Genomic DNA, 17856 nt, shown 5'->3' on the forward strand with positions numbered 1-17856 from the left:
TCTCAAATTAACTGCCCCAAAGCTGGAAGTGGAGCTGTGGCTTAGTAGTAGAGTATATTCGCCTTGAGCAAAACAATTCAGGGCAGTGCTCAGGCTTTGAATTCAAGCTCCATGATGGGCACAAAAACAGATCCATAAAGAAAACCATAACATGATTAAGCCCCGTGGGTCAAGAAAGGAAATATGGACATGAAGCAGGTAGCTTCAAGAGAGTAATGATAAGAAAGAGGATACACAGGGCCAGGAGTGTAGCCTCGTGGTAGAGTGCTTGCCTGGCATGTAGAAAACCCTGGATTAGATTTCTCAGTACCACATACACAGAAAAAGCCAGAAGTGGTGTTGAGGCGCAAGTGGTAGAGTGCTAGCCTTGAGCAAGCTCAAGGACAGCACCCAGGCCCTAAGTTCAATCCCCAATACTGGCAAAAAAAAAAAAAAAAAAAAAGAAAAGGACACATGGATGTCAGAAGAGTAAGGGATCCTCTTTGATTCTGTCCCTTCCTGAGCCAACACCATATAACAGCTCTTAGTTTTAGATACACATCATACCCTCAAACACAGTGGCCATTCTTGTGTGGTATTGTGTCTGTGTCTTAGCTATGCCTTCAAAAGGCAGTTCTGTCAAGCCATCTGGCTGTCTGTGTCAGGGCAGTGTTGTATACAGATACATATACATTTCCATTGGTGTATCTTTTTTTTTTTTTTGCCAGTCCTGGGCTTGGGCTCAGGGCCTGAGCACTGTCCTTGGACTTTCTCAAGGCTAGCACTCTGCCACTTGAGCCTCAGCACTACTTCTGGCTTTTTGCTATGTATGTGGTACTGAGGAATTGAACCCGGGTCTTCGTGCATGCTAGGCAAGCACTCTACCACTAGGCCAAACTCCGGGCCCTGGTGTATCTTTTTTTCAGACTTGAATCTGACAGAATCTGACACTCTATGTGTTTGCAAGATATGACCAGCAACTCAAGAAAACTTAGAAATGAAAAATTTGGGGACTTACCCCAGATCAGAATCAGCAACTCTCAGGGTGGAACTTGCAACTTGTTGTAACAAACCAGTGTGTGGAAACTCATGCCCAGTAAAAGTCAAGAACAACTGCTCTAAATCGAGTGTCAATTAATGGGAAACCCATGGGAATGTATTGAATCATACCATGACAGACAAAATGAACAAGTGTACATACACACTATGAGAGACTGTCAGATTGGTGAAACAGTTTCTCCTCCCTCCTCCTCCTCCTCCTCCTCTTCCTTCTCCTCTTCCTCCTCCTCCTCCTCCTCCCTCCTCCTCCTCCTCTTCCTCTTCCTCTTCCTCCTCCTCCTCCTCTTCCTCCTCCTCCTTCTCCAGTTCCTCCTTCTCCCCTTCTTATTTTGAAACGGATCTTGCTCAGGCTGACCTCAACTACTCATGGTCTTTTGGCTTGAGCTACTGAAGGGTGTAATTCCAGGCATGGCCCCAGGTTGTTCAGTGTCTCTCTCTGTCTCTGTCTCTGTCTATCTCTCTTTCTCTTTCCCCCTCTCTGCCTCTCTCTCTCCCTTCCTCCTTCCTTCCCTTCTTCTTCCTTTCCATTTCTTTATTTCTGTGTGTGTCTGCCAGTAGTGGGGCTTGAACTCAGGGCCTGAGTGCTGTCTCTTGGCCTTTTTAGATTTTTTTTTTTTTTTTGCTCAAGGCTGGCATGTTAGCACTTGCACCACCTCCTGTTCTCAGTTTTTTACTGGCTAACTGGAGCCAGCCCGGGCAAACAAATCCCAAAGACTCCAATTCCAATCCAGTAATCAGCAAACAAAGCTGGACCCAAGGTATGGCTCAAGTGGTAAAGCACTAACCATCAGGTTAAGAGCTGAGTGGAGCATGCCCAGTCCTGAGTTCACACTGGACTACTGGCACTGCACGAGGTCAATAATGAAGGATCCCACGTGCCAAATTCTAGGCTTCAGATCGCAACACAGCACCATTCTTGGCATTCATTTAAGAATTCAAATTTATAACAAATACACAAAAGAAAGGGTCATGTTCTGGAAGTTATTAATTCATAATATGTGTAGCATATGATCGAGAACGCACTATCCGTTTAACTTGGACATCTGTTCTGTTAGATTCTATTTACTTCCCTCCCTTCACGGATGATCCTAGGCAGAAAACAGCATCAAGTGGGATTCTCTTCTTCAGGGATATCTCAGTCTTAGGGGAAAAAATATTAGATACCAAAACAAACCAAGTTACAGCTGAGGCTGTTTAGGGCTTCATCCTCCCAGTTCCTTTAGGTTCCACCAGAGGGAGCTCTACACTGCTTAGTGTTGGGCGCAGAGACGCTGATTTGCTTATTTGGCAAATGTGAGTGAAGCCTGTGTTGGGTGGTACTGTAGAGACAGGGATGAGTAAGACACAGACCCTGCCCATGAGGGGCTCAGGCTAGAGCAGGGGCGGACATATAGACAGCAGTGACAGTATGATGCAATGAGTGCCATGATAAAGTGTGCTAAGGGGATCATTAATCAGGCTCCAGGGGTCAGAGAACACTTCATGAAATGGGGATTTACTCTGAAAGGCAAATAAATATCAGATGGTCAGAGCAGACAGATTAGTATGTACCAATACATCACAAGCAAGTAGTTTGACATTAGAAAAGACTAAGATTTAAGGAACCTGGGAGAGGGGGATAAGTTGGCAGAGGCTAGATCACAAAGGTTCTAAATTTGTGAGAAGAATGAAGAACGTTCACATCAAACTCAGGAGGGATCTGTGTGTGTGTGTGTGTGTGTGTGTCTGTTATTCACTTAAATTCACATGGCTAGGCTGGCACTTCACCACTTGAGCCACGCCCCAGCCCATGGGGCTGTGTCTTTTAAGGTTCGATTACAGGCTTCGTAAAGTCATCATCCCTTGACTTGATGATCAGTGTAATTTGATCCCTCACTTTTCTGCCTCCTTTGGATTTATGTGACTTTTAAATTTGCCCAGGAATCAAGCTGGCCTTCAAAAGCATTGAGAAAGACATTGTGAAATAATTTTTATTTTAAAGAAAAGCGATGATGTAAGCTTTTTAAGACAATTCTGCCAGTCATTTTAGAACTGTTTGAAAGAATGCCTGCATCATTACAATAAATACCACATGACACCTTTAAATTATATACATAATTATATATATATAATTTAAAGGTGTCATATATATATATAGATATATATAGATATTTGCCTGTATTTCTTTTAAAAGTCCCATTTCTTTTTGGTTACTACCAGTATTGCTCAGCAGACATTTGTACCCAAACTGGAAGGGAAAAGCAGTGAGGCTGAGACTTTCCTCATTCTTCCAACCCTTTCTGAAGCTGGGGTGGACCCTCAACCTTGTCAAACCGGCCTGAGGGCTTTCCCTCTCCCCTTGATTCATATCCCATTTGCTTGGACAAGCAACTGGCTCCCTTCCCAGCCAGAAGTATTCATTCTGTGCTAACAAGTCCAACCTGCTTGTTACCCTGCAGGACTCAGGCCTCTAAGGGAAAGGAGAGGCCTGAATGCTTGGGTCCATTCAGTACCTGGGCTGAGGGAGATCCTCAGGGAAGCTGAGCGCTCGCATAAGGGCCCCAGGCTCTGAGGATTTCCAGTAAGACTGGGTGTTAAGATTGATGGGAGTTTCTAGTCTGTGATGCATTTTGAGTCAGAACAATAGGCTTACCCTGTAAAGGACTGGCTGAGTCTTTAGAAATCACTTGCTCTAGTCTCAGCTTTTTCTACATATGGAAAGCTGGGACCTAGAATAAGTAACTCTACGTGGTATTTGCCTGGATGAAATCCCCAAACCCCAGGCACCTTCCATGCAGTTGATTTGCACCCAACCACCCACTTCAACTCCCTAAGATGGACTTTTGATTTGGCTAATCACCCTTTGTGTGCTTGTATGGTACTGGAGCTTGAACTCAGAGCATGGGTACTTCCCTTTGAGCTTTTCCACTCAAGGCTGGCATAGCTCTAGCACGTAAGTCACAGCTCTACTTCTGGCTTTTTGCTGGGTAATTGGAGAATAAGAGTCTTAGACTTTCCTGCCTAGGCTGGCATGCAAACCGTGATCTCAAGGTCTCAAGGTCTCCTGAATAGGTAGGCTTACAGTACCTTAAATAAAAAAAAAAAGTTAAAATTGGCTGAGAGAGGGTCTCACTATGTTAAACAAGTTGGCTTCAAACTTCTGATCAGTCTCCTAAGTGCTGCCTCAGTCTCCTAAGTGCTGAGATTACAGGTGTATGACACCATATCATTACTCTTGGTTTTTATATTCATCTACCTGAAGATAAGTGATAAACTGGAGACTGTACTTGGAGATGTAATGCCTCAAGTTATTATTTTTTTCAACATGAAAGTTCTGGAAAGATTAATAGGTAAAGTGTTAACACTTTTGAACCAAAATCCTTAGGTCTCAGCCTAGGATTATAGGTACGAGCCACCAGTGCCTGGCTTTGGAGAGGCTTTTAATTCCATACTTATTAACCCCTTGGTTTTTGTTCTGAGGTTGGTTCAGGATGTGAGAGTGTAGCAGGGATCTCAGGGCTTGTTGAAGTTCTTAGAATGTTCTCTTATTCACATCTACCCTGGGAGCTGCCTTTCCTATCCTGCTGGCTGAGGGACAGATGGCTACTTTCCCACCTGTGATGCCAGCTGCCATGACCAGAGACCCTGAGAACGGGCAGTAGAAAGAGCACAGGACAAGAGGAGCTCCTGTAAGTCAAAGGCCCCAGACAGTGCTGCCAAGGCCTAGCCTGGAAAACAGAGTTGCATGTAGGGTCTTGCCTCATACTTCTGGAATAGCTTCTACTTGCTTTTACTCTAACTGCAAGTTCAGCTTTCCTCCACAAGTTAATGTCTGTTCTCAGAGGTAAGTGCACCATCTCAGTGGTGTTTATGGAACAAAATATTTGATTGCGTTGTTAGACTCCCGATTCAGCGGGATGTCTTCCAGACGGAGCCCCCTTCCCAAGGAACAGCGAGACCACTCAGTCGGATGCAATCAGCAAGAGGTTTATTTAGGAACACGAGTACTTGGGGCAACAAGGTCTCCTAGGAGACTTGCGCACCTAGGCTGGGGAGAGGGGGATATTTATGGGTGGCTGAAGCAGGTTACAGAAGCAGAAGCATAGTTACAGGGTAATGATTGATTATGATCACATTAGGTAAGACTCAGCTAGGGGCTCAGTTAGGGGTTTATTGAATTTTCACTTGGTTAAACAGGCAGTAGACTGCATGTCTTGTTTTTGGCCTTATTTTATTGTTTTACTCCTGGAATTTTCTCCTCTTATTTAGGTTCAGTTTCACTGACTCGAACCAACTCAAACTGCACATCCTGTTGGCTGTTTTTCCAGCCCATTGTATAAACTGCAGCTACTTGCACTATTCTAAAGGCCATTTTTCTAAGACTTTGGATTATGTTTGTGTTGTGAAAGTGGTTGCTATTGGTTACTATTACATTATGGAGAGATTTTATATTTTTTAACATTATGGGGAAATTTCATATTTTTTATCCCCCATTTTTTTATGGGTCGAATGAAATCCTTTATTTAATGAGAGTGGTCTCTCTTTCCTTAAGTTGCTGATACTGTTGAGTGAGCACTAAGGCTTGTACTACAGTTAATTGATCTTTTACAAATTGGACTAGTCTATTTAGGATACAGGGACCCAAGGTGAGAATTAGTGGTCCTGCTATAGTGGATAACAGAGTTGTAAACCAGGGGGACTGATTGAACCAGCTTTTAAACCAACCTTGTTGGGAATGGAATTCCTTTTTTTTTTTTTTGCTAGTCTTTCCCTAAGTTTACTCATAGTTTCCCGTACAATTCCTGTCTGGTCTGCGTAAAAGCAGCATTTTTCTTTTAAAGCAGCATACAAATCACTATCCTTTAAGAAAAGTTTTTCAGACAAGGATGTTAGAGATTTTTACAACCAAGATTGTCCAGGTTAATTTCTGTAAAGTCAATTTTCCAATGAACACCTGGGAGGTGTCCTCTTACTCTAGTTCCAAGTCCAATTTTAGTCTGTCCTGCATTCACCCTAGCACACGCTGGGCACTGGGCAGCCACTTGTTGCAAAGTCTCCTCCTTTTCCAAGAAGTGGCCAAAGTTTTCCTGCCGCTCTATGAGAGTCTTTATTTTAAAAGTCCACTTTTTGGGCCAAACTGTTTTTTTATTAAAAATCCATTGTCCTTGTTTGGAGTCATAGGCCGCCCCCATTTTCTTATGACACTTAATATTCTTTGGAGTGTATGGGAGTGGGGGAAGACTACGGTGAGGCTTTTCTATTATTGGGAGGGCCGGCACTCTTGGTGTCCACTGAAGTGCAGCTTCCCGAGCCGCTCGGTCTGCCAGACGATTGCCTCGTGCTTTCATTGACTCCCCTTTTTGGTGGCCCAGGCAATGTAATGCTCAGTCTTTTTGGTAAAAATATTGCAGTCAACAGGGCTACAATTTCTGCCTTATTTTTTTTTTTCCTCTGAGGTCAATAGGCCTCTTCTTTTATAGATTTTTCCATGTATGTGAGCAGTAGCAAAGGCATATCGACTATCAGTGTAGACATTAAGTCTCTTACCTTCTGCCATTTGGAGGGCCTTGGTTAGGGCAATAAGTTCCGCTTTCTGGGCCGATGTTCCAGGGGGTAGTCCTTCAGCCCAAATTACCTCAGTCTCAGTGGTAACAGCTGCCTCTGCCTTCCGCTCTCCATTTTTCAGAAGGCTACTGCCATCCGTGAACCAGGTGAGCTCAGCATCCTGAAGGGGGTGGTCTGTCAAATCAGGTCGGGTCCCATTACCAAGAGTTTAGTTCCAGTCCTCTCAGTAAACAATTGTGAGGTGGTGGTTGAATCCGGCAGCACAGCAGTTCCAATGGAATGTCACACCTCCTGCTGGGTCGCCTGCAAAATTTCTAAAGAAGCTTAACCTAAGGCCTGACTCTGGTGAATTTTCCCAATGCTTTTCTAGTTGTTTTACCCGAGCACACTCATTTTTGCAGGCTGGCACCCGTTGGTTTTTAAGACAGTATAGGATTGAGAATCCAAAGTAATACCAGGGTGACAACTTTTAGTAACCGGATTGAACAAGGCTTAGCACTCTCTAGACAGGCACAGAAGACTCGAAACTGTAGCCGCACAAGTGCAGTCTCCACTCTTGCACATTTGTTACTACTATATTTTTTTTATGCCTCTAACTTATGCTGTCTTAATTTTTAAGAAACAACTTTTTGGTCCCTTTATTTAAAGAGGACTGATGGGCGACGATCCATCTTTTATAACTTTTTCAGGCTGACTCAGGGGCGTTGTCTCTATACCTAGCCAGGGACCCTGAAAACTTAGCCTATTTTACCAAGAGGCTGTCAAGATTACATGTCAGGAGTGATATTTTACTTCAAATTGGAGGTCATGTAAAGCATTTAACAACTGCACAAACTTTTTCTTTGGCTACAACAGTGTAGCTTACTTAGCACCCATTTGCAAAGGCATTTTCCTGATTTTCTGGGGAACTTAATTTCTGCACTCTATGCTTCAGTTGCCAGATCTAAACATATAATAGGGACGCAAGCGTCACATCTACCCTGAATTTGTGGCTGGTGTCAAATTAAACTTTACTCAGTTAGGATTTTAAACCATTTTCTATTACAGATGATTGACAAGTTCCTGCCCAGGTATGAAAGGCATGGGCATTAGTAAGGCATGTTTACAAACTATTTTATGACCTCCCGGCTCTGATTAATTTTGAATGGCCAAGCATAAATGACTCTAGGATCTGACACCACCTCTGCCATCCAAGCTGTGGCTTACTGCATTTGGATGCTTTATTGTCCCAGTAGTGTCTCTCCACACAGGAATAAATGTCCCATTGGCATTTCACTCTGTTGGTTGCTGGACTTGAACTCAGGGTCTGGGTGCTGTCTCTCAGCTCTCCAGCTCAAGGCTAGCACCCTGCCACTTTTAAGTCCCAAACATAGGGCCTGAGTGCCTCTCCTCAGCTCTGCAGCTCAAGGCTTGCACTCTGCCACTGAGTCCTGGGCCTGGTGCTTGAGTGCTGTCCCCCAGCTTTTCAGCTTAGAGCTAGCACTCTGCCACTTGGAGCTCCAAAGCAACTCTCAATAGCACTCTGACAGATTAGACACCACAGTCTCACAGGGACTTTGCCTTGCCCGGGCTGGCTCAAAACTGCGGCTTTCAGATCAGTGAGTCCTACAAAGGCCACTTTACTTTAATTAGAAGCAACAAGGTGGTCAACTCAGAAATAGTCTCTAAGCATGAGCTTACCTGGAACTTGGTGAGGGCCAAATTTACATCTGAATGAGGATCTGCTGTCCTTCTCCATGGACCTGCTGCAGATTGCTATAGAGTAACTTGCAAGAATAAGCTGAAATAGCAATTAAGTAACCATTTTGGTAGTCCTAATTTTTCTTGTTTAAACAAACATTTAGGATAATTTTAATTTTAAACTTTGTTCAGAAACCCATTTCCAATGTTCTTTAAAACTTTTACTGATATTTGCTTAAACAATTAACACTTTAGCCTTTATGTGCATTTGAAAAATCTTTAAGGGCCCAAGGAACTCCCTTTGTTTCCAGGTTTCAAAACTCCAGCAACAGTTTCCTCAATGCAAGAACTGTAAACATCATCAGTGCACCAAAAGTCTAAATCTGGACTTAGTTTCCTTCTTTTTCTAGAATGCATCCAATTGCAATGCAGTAGCATGAACCCAAATTATACAGAGATAAACTTCTAAATATTTATTTCTTTTAAAATACTAATCATATTACCCAGATTTTACCATCAGATTTTCAATGTCAGTCTGCAAAGAAAAAGAGCAAAGATGTGGATCTCAGTTCACCTGACCAAGTTAAGTGAACAGCCTTCACTCCAGCTTACCCAAGGCTGCACCTTTGCCAGTCCACCTCTCACGCCCCAAGATGGTCACATAGGACTATCCTAAGTTTTCCCATCCTTTCTCTTAGCATTTGATTACCTAGACAGTTTTGATAGGTAAGGTCTCTGAAATTAATAAATTTACATTTTAATTCCTAATATTTATTTTCAAATTTTAACTTAAGGAAATAGATTCCAAATTTCCTAATACCTCTGGGCTAAACAGGACACAATGTTTACAATGTAAACAGCTCTATGCATTTTAATATCAAATTATTAATGTAAATTTCATTTAGAAAATACTTTTTTCTACTTTAGAAAAATACTTTTTACCAGTTTCTCTTTAAAACAATGCAATTACCCTTTAAGACATTGTAAAACATTTTAACCTAATAATTTTCTTGAAGTTTAGACTTAGATTTACCCAATTGCCTTTTTGTTTTAAGTATAAAATTTATCCATTGTTTTATACAGCATGCTGACAATTTAACCTTGAACATGTTCACTCACTCATTCACACATTCATACTCAAAGATCTTAAAGCGCGCAAAATTAATATCGGCCGTTCATTTTCCGGAAGTTTGTGTCAAGAGAGCTTTGCCAATTTTACTCTTGCAGGTGAGAACCAGGTTCAGAACAAAACTTTTTACAAGGCAACTTAGCAGTGATTTATTTTTCTAGGGCTTGTTACAACTGCCCAGAATACACACACAAAAATTGCAAGGATCCATATTTAAGACTGGTACCAATTTTGAAAACAAAACTAGACAACAAAAAAAACATCTCACAAAACAAGACAGAAGCAGAGACCTTTAAGTACCCCAAACTTTGATGGCATACATGGCAGCAGTCACAGACTGTCCCATATTAATAGTCAGTTTCAGTCCCGTCACAATTAACACAAGGAACAAAAATACACAACAGACAAAAAAAAACCTCACAATACAGCTTCTTTCCAAAACCGAAAGTAAACTGGTGTTTGGAAGAAACCCAGACGTTTCCCTTATCAGCTGGACTGAAGAGTCCTCAGACTGAGGCGAAGCCCCAAAAGGGGAAACCAGACGGGTCAGAAATCTGACCCCAGATGCCCCAGGGACGTCTCCCAGGGGTTGCGGTCGGGAGTACGAGCTCGTCAGCTCCTCCACGGGTCCGCCAGATACAGACGGCCGAACCACAGATTCCAGAAATACAGATTGACACGGCGGCCGAGTCACAGATTCCAGAAATACTCTTAACATAAGACAAGACATACAAAAGACAACAGAAATTTGCTGGCCAGCTTACCTCCCGGAGGTGGGTCGGTGGTCCCTGGGTGGGGGTCTCCTATCTCGCTGGGGCCTCCAAATGTTAGACTCCCGATTCAGCGGGATGTCTTCCAGACGGAGCCCCCTTCCCAAGGAACAGCGAGACCACTCAGTCGGATGCAATCAGCAAGAGGTTTATTTAGGAACACGAGTACTCGGGGCAACAAGGTCTCCTAGGAGACTTGCGCACCTAGGCTGGGGAGAGGGGGATATTTATGGGTGGCTGAAGCAGGTTACAGAAGCAGAAGCATAGTTACAGGGTAATGATTGATTATGATCACATTAGGTAAGACTCAGCTAGGGGCTCAGTTAGGGGTTTATTGAATTTCCACTTGGTTAAACAGGCAGTAGACTGCATGTCTTGTTTCTGGCCTTATTTTATTGTTTTACTCCTGGAATTTCCTCCTCTTATTCAGGTTCAGTTTCACTGACTCGAACCAACTCAAACTGCACATCCTGTTGGCTGTTTTTCCAGCCCATTGTATAAACTGCAGCTACTTGCACTATTCTAAAGGCCATTCTTCTAAGACTTTGGATTATGTTTGTGTTGTGAAAGTGGTTGCTATTGGTTACTATTACATTATGGAGAGATTTCATATTTCTCAACATTATGGGGAAATTTCATATTTTTCAGCGTTGGCAGGGATAAAGCGTTTCTTCTACTTTGCCTGGCCTGGCGTGGCTCTTGTAGATTCCATCTTTTAATTAACCAACAGATTTTCTCCCAACCTCTCTTAGTGTTTATTCAAGGAATGCTTTATGTAAACACTTATGCTTGCCTATGTTTAGAATAGCGTGTGTGTGTGTGTGTGTGTGTGTGTGTGTGTGTGTGTGTGAAACCCCATAATAATGCCAGTAGCCTTTAGAAAAGAAAAAAAAAAACCTGGTGAATATACTGTAACCCTTCTAATAATTACAATAAGAATATATTTAAAAAAGAAAGAAAAGGAAAAAAAGTAAAACTTTTTTTGTTTTTTTTTTAATTTATTTTTATTTATCTTTTATTTGCTTTTGCCAGTCCTGGGGCTTGACTCAGGGCCTGAGCACTGTCCTTGGCCTTTTTCCTCAAGGCTAGCACTCTGCCACCTGAGCCACAGCACCATTTCTGGCTTTTTCTATGTTTGTGGTGCCAAGGAATTGAACCTGGGTCTTGGTGCATGGTAGGCAAGCACTACCACTAGACCAAACTCCCAGCCCGTAAAACTTCTTTAGTATTACTGCTAGGTCTCCATTACTTTTTTTTTTTTTTCACTCTTATTGAACATTTCCATGACTTATTAGATTTGCCCCTAAGCAATTAGCTCCTTTCTAGCCTCTGGGTCAAGAGCTTGTGTTGTGGAGGAAGGATCAAGGGGGTCAGCGGGAAGGTGCAGCTCTTCCACTTGCTGGCTAAGTGATGTTGGGTATGTGCTCAATATTCTCCTCCGCAGTGGGGAAGCATGGATCAAGTCTTTTCTAAGGTTGTGACATTATTTGACAATTGCTAGTTACTAGGCTCCTAGGCTTTAGCACTTGACTGGGCTCCTACAAGGACTTGTTGTTGCATCTCCCTGGGCCTTGGCCCCAGGACCTTGCTCTCTTGTCAGCTGGATACTTAAAAGATTTGACCTTCACACCTCCAATCCAGGGCCCTCAGCGTGAGTTTATCTTTCTCTCTGTCACTTGTACTCATAGGTACTTTCCTGTACACATCACCTAGCAGGACCTAGTGGTGATAGATGATGCTGTTTGCCTGAGAACTCCTTGAGGGCTAAGATTTTTATCATTTTTCTTCATTGAATTCCTGAAGACAGTGTTTGACGCCTGGTACCTGTTGTGCCGCTGGGGGTCATTGGGGCAGCTGAAGTGGCAGCAGAGACCACTCCCTCTTCCAACACCTTGCACAATGCTGATTGCACCTTCATGATGTTGTACCTGCATGATGTTGTCTGAATCACAGCCCCCAGAAGCTGAAAATATTTTCCTTTCCCTGCCTATAAAAACCCCAGCTTGCTTAGGTTCTGGTGCAACTCCTGACAGGGGGTTCACACGGGAGCAGACTCCAATAAACCTTCCTTTCCTCTACTTACCCTCATGTCTCTCCTCTTTCTCAAACCCTTATAGTACCTATTCAAAACTTTTCTTTCTGGGCACTGGTTGGCTCACACCTGTAATCCTGGTTAGTCAGGAAGCTGAGATCTGAAGATCATGGTTTAAAGACAGCCAGGGCATGAAAGTTCTTGAGAGTCTTATCTCCAATTAACCACCAGAAAGTCGGAAGTGGTGCTGTGACTCAAAGGGTAGGGTGGTATCTCAAGGACAGAGCCCAGGCCCAGGGTTCAAGTCCCACCAGTGACAAAACAACAATAACAACAACAACAACAAAAAAACCTTTTCTTCCTTCTTCCTCCTCTTTTTCCAGACACAAAAGATTGAAACCTCATTTTAGATTTCAAAAAATTCTAAGCATTTTCCCATCAAACCTTTTTTGTTGTTGTTGTTTTACAGGACATAGAGACAAGGATACATAAGATTTATTTCATTTCTTTTTGCATCAAAAAAACCTTCCACAAGCATAGGGCACCACAGAGTGTATTTCTGGCCAGACAATGATCTGTGCATACGACGGCTGGCTGACTCCACACCTGACTGGTAGAGTCCAACGAGGAAGAAAAATCGATGTGGAAGAGAACAATGCTGGCTGGAAAGTGGCCTTGTGAGACTGGCACGCCTGGTTTTGAGTCTGACTAGGTTGCTAGCAAGGGGACTATGGCTATGCTACTTGATCTCTGAGTCTTAAGACTGTGGCCAGTTTTCTCTCTTCAAGATGTCTGTTCCCCCGTTCCTTTCCTCACACTAGGACAGCACCTGTTCTTTCCTGTTATAGACTAGAGTAGAAAACACAAGCTGAAACTGCCTCATGGAGGAGGAAAGGCCACACACACACACACACACACACACACACACACATACACACACACACACGCACACACACACACACACATACACACACACACCAACAGGTTTTATTATAAATGATATGACAATGGGTACAGGTAAGGAAAAGCCCCTGGAAAGGTCTGAAGAACTTCCATGCCTTTACTGGTGCCCCATCAACTTCTATATTAGCCATTCTATCTGGAATGTTATAGAGGATAAAGTCCACATTGGCATGGGAGGGCACTGCCCACATCTGGCTGGCTTGCTCCTCCCCACGATCAGGTTTGATGGCTTGGAGCTGAGATAAATTCCCACTCATTTTCCCCCCAGGGAGGCCTTTGATTCTTTTCCTCCTTAGAACTTCTATTTATCTTTTAAAGGATGGAATTTAAATAGGAAAATTATAAAGATGTTAATACATACTTTCTTCCTTTCTATGTTCTTCCCTGGTAGATAAATGCCTTGTTTTTACATTTCATATTTTTTTCCCTAATAGGTCTTCGGAACTTTTGAATAAGCAAATGCTTTGTCTGAACTACCTAAAAACTAAGTTATGTGTTTTTTTGTTTTGTTTTTGCTTCACACAATGCTGATTTCATTTTATCATGAAAGGAGTATTTTTGCTTAGGATGTGGAAAAGACAATTTTTTTTTTTTTTTTTGCCAGTCCTGGGCTTGAGCTCAGGGTCTGAGCACTGTCCTTGGACTTTCTCAAGGCTAGAGCTCTACCACTTGAGCCTCAGTACCACTTCTGGCTTTTTTTTTTCCTATATATGGTACCGAAGAATCGAACCCGGGTCTTCATGCATGCCAGGCAAGCACTTTAACCACTAGGCCAAACTCCCGGCCCTGGAAAAGACAATTTTTAAAAGTTGGAGTTGGACCTCAGTTATGTATTGTAACCTCTCTGTACATCACCTTTATAATAGTAATAAAAGCACACAAACACATAAAACTTAAATTGTTCACCACCTCAAAAAAATAGAGTGGGGAGTTTTTACTGGAGCAGTTTTAAGAGAACATTTTTCCTCCTCCTCTTTATTTTTTTTTAACATTTAAAAATGTATCCTTTAATTTAAACAGTTGGTGGAGAAGCTGACCAAGAGACATAAATTAGGAGATACAAGTATCCATCTTATTTTCTTTTCCTTTTTTTTTTTTTCCCAGTCCTGGGCTTGAACTCAGGGCCTGAGCACTGTCTTTGGGCTTTCTCAAGGCTAGCGCTCTACCCCTTGAACCACAGCACCACTTCCAGCTTTTTCTATATATGTGATACTGAGGAATTGAGCCCGGGTCTTTGTGCATGCTAGGCAAGCACTCTACCACTAGGCCAAACTCCTGGCCCAATCTATCTATCTATCTATCTATCTATCTATCTATCTATCTATCTATCTATCTATCTTTCCTTCCTTCATTCCTCTCCTTTTTGCCAGTCCTGGAGCTTGAACTCAGGGCCTGAACACTGTCCTTGGCCTTTACTCAAGATTAGCTCACTACGACTTGAGCCACAGCACCACTTCCAGCTTTTCTATGTATGTGGTACCAATGAATTGAACCTAGGTTTTTTTTTTTTTTTTTTTACCAGTCCTGGGCTTGAGCTCAGGGCCTGAGCACTGTCCTTGGACTTTCTCAAGGCTAGAGCTCTACCACTTGAGCCTCAGCACCACTTCCAGCTTTTTTCTATGTATGTGGTACCAAAGGATCGAACCTGGGTCTTCGTGCATGCTAGGCAAGCACTTTAACCACTAGGCCAAACTCCCGGCCCACAAAACCTAGGTCTTTGTGCATGCTAGGCAAGCACTCTACCACTAGGCCCCTACCTATATTTTCTATATTTCATATTTTCAAGGTTTTTATTAAGGTTGTTTGATTACAATTTTGTACTTGTCATTTTGGAAGTCATTTATTGTAAAGAGAATTCTTTGATGATAAACAGCAGCCTCAATGATTATTCTGGGCCTCCGTGTTAGATAAATTCCATTTCTTCTTGAGCTATAAGTTTCCTTCTGCATTTCTGATATGTTTTATTATTGCTGCAGTGTCTGGTGGACCTGTTGCATCATGTCTGATGTTTTACTTCCTTTAGCATGCCAGGAGGCCAAAGAAGGGTGAGGTGGGAGCCCTGGCAACCACAAAGCTTCTGATGCACTGAGTTTAGGATTGTCTATTCCGTTAGGGAATCTTATTAATGGAGTCTGTGGCTTGACTACCTGAACGACCCTGCTGGTAGATGCCATCTTGCTGACCCCAGGAAGGGGCCGCCTCCTACTTTTTGTTGGTACTGAAGACTAAACTCAAGGCTTTGAGCTTGCTAGGTGGGCACTGCCCATTGGTACCTGTCCCCAATGCCTTTTTACATTGGTTATTTTCAAGGTAAGGTCTTGCTTTGTGTCTGGACCTACCTAGACTGTAATTCTCTAACTTGGGCATCTCCTTTGCAGAGGAGTGGAAAAGGCCACCGTGGCCAGATGTTGTGTTCTCCTCTCAGCTGGGATAACTGGTCCTCACCACTGTGCCCAGACATTTGGACTTGCAAATTTCTTTTTGCTTACAGGTTTGAGCCAATTAGCCTTGTACTTTTCCCTTCTCTTTAATTTCCAAAACCTCTCTCCTCTCTGTCTCTCTGTCTCTGTCTCTCTCTCCCTTGTTTGCCTAGACAACAACTATCAGTTAAGATTGGATTCCTTCAGGTTTGACATTTGGGAAATGCTGGGAGGGGATGGTCTTTTTATCTAGTGTTTTTTCTTTTATCGCTCCTCCTGGTCCATCTGGGGTGGGGAGCTAAGTGACTAAGAGCTACTCCTGATAAGTGGAAGGAATTGGGTGTTGCTGAGTACAAAGCCAAGAACTTGACCTAAGCTGGGGAATGGGATCTGAGCAGCTGTGTCTCTCAGAATAGGGCTTGCAGCCAACTCTCAGGGTGTCTGGCGATTGGGGAAGAATTCTTCTGCTTCAACAACAGACAGTCTGTTCAATTCTTCCTGCCCTGATTCTTCACCTGCTGAGTTTCACTGTATCCTCCAGCTCTGTGGTAACTCTACCTCACCAATTTTTACAGTTTGCTGTAGACTTCAAAACCCCAGGCTCTACCATTTCTACCTCTGGAGATGCATTTCTCTGCAAAGTTGAAAGATCAAGTTTCCTTTATTTATTTTTCTTCTCCGAGGCTTCTGGAATTGACCTCCTTCTCACCTACATACCAGAAATGTATTCTCTCTCCATCTTCCTCTCCCTCTCCCTCCTCTTCCTCTCCCTCCTCTTCCTCTCTCTCAATGGTATTAGATGTTTTACACTTAGGGCCTTGTACTTGTTGAAGGCATGTTCTAGAGACTTTGTATCTCCTGAATCACACTAGATCTGCTTTGTGATGATTTTGAAATAGGGTTTCACACACTTTTTTACCCATGCTGGCCTTGAATCATTAGCCTCCTTCCAAGCTATAATTACAGCATGAGCCACAGATATCCATATATATCCATATATATATATATATATTTTTTTTTTTTTTTGCCAGTTCTGGGGCTTGAACTCAGGACCTGGGCACAGTCCTTGGGCTTTCTTAAGGCTAGAGCTCTACCACTTGAGCCATAGCACCACTTCTGGCCTTTTCTGTGTATGTGGTAAAGGATCTGCCTCTTTCCTCTAGGCCCAATCTTTTATGTATCTAAAGATGGATTATGAAGGATTGAGTTGTCATATTCCCTAAAGTCAAGCAAAGCATCAAGTTCATGCTCACGTGCAGGTACACAGGCTGGTCATTCTGACCTTGGTCCCCAGGGGATAATGGCCCCCACACCCAGGTGGAGCATTCCAAGAACATGGCCCTGGGCTTCCAAGAGACTACCACCCATTTTAATCGTTAAGCTCTATATAAGTCTACCCCCAAAATCTAGACCCTAGCTTTCCTCAAGACTAGTGCTCTACCGCTTGAGTCACAGCACCACTTCTGGCCTTTTCTGTGTATGTGACAACCAAGGAATCGAACCCAGGGCTTCGTGCATGCTTAGGCAAGCACTCTTCCACTAGGCCACACTTCCAGCCCCTATCTTATTATTTTAAAAGTTCTTTGAACATCCCAGTGTTCTGAATTTAGGTTGCACAGCATGCCCTAGGAACTGACAAATGAGCTACTCTTTTTTTCAGAAACACTCATCACAACATGTTTGTCCTAGCACGTAGCCGACTTGCATTTGAGGCAGCTCCTGGGCTTCTAACAACCAGTCTCTGCTAGTGTCAAGCTGATTTTGCTCCACAATCACCACATCAATCTTTCTCTTACGACCCTTTTTCAATTCCATAATGTTCTTCTCTTTTGGAGAATCTGTTTCTTTAAACCCTGTGTGTGTGTGTTGGAGACTGAACCCACCTTACAAATTCTAGACGCATGCTTTACTACTGAACCACATCTCTTGCTGTTCTGTTTTGCCCTGGCTCCTGGCACCTTCTCTGCTCCAGAGTTCAGTTAAGACACTTGAATCACTGCAGAGGTTCTAGCCAGCTAATCAAGGGACCAGGGCCTGTCAAACATGTCTTGGGGGCTCCTCCTGTCCTGTCTCTGCTCCCGCTTTGAATCAGGCCTCACTTGAAGCCCTCAGCTTTTTAGTCCTCTCGTGTAGAAGGCAGGTGACATCTGAGGCTCAGGAGAGGCGGCTTGGAATCCTCTGCTTGTCCATGCTGGCAGTTATGTTGTGGAAAGAGAACGGCACTGGAGACTCAGGGAAGTTCTGGCTGTTCCCCGCACCTCTCCGTGGTGAACCGGGAGC

General features: G+C 43.2%; 1 pseudogene; it reads right to left on the reverse strand.

Annotated features, from left to right (window-relative positions):
- Positions 1-15041: 15041 nt before the first annotated feature.
- LOC150045508 (alpha-ketoglutarate dehydrogenase component 4 pseudogene) lies at positions 15042-15376 on the reverse strand (annotated as a pseudogene).
- Between the last annotated feature and the right edge of the window lie 2480 nt (positions 15377-17856).

Source organism: Megascapheus bottae, chromosome 27 (assembly GCF_031878675.1).
Source record: "Megascapheus bottae isolate mThoBot1 chromosome 27, mThoBot2.hap1, whole genome shotgun sequence".
Classification (NCBI taxonomy): domain Eukaryota; kingdom Metazoa; phylum Chordata; class Mammalia; order Rodentia; family Geomyidae; genus Megascapheus; species Megascapheus bottae.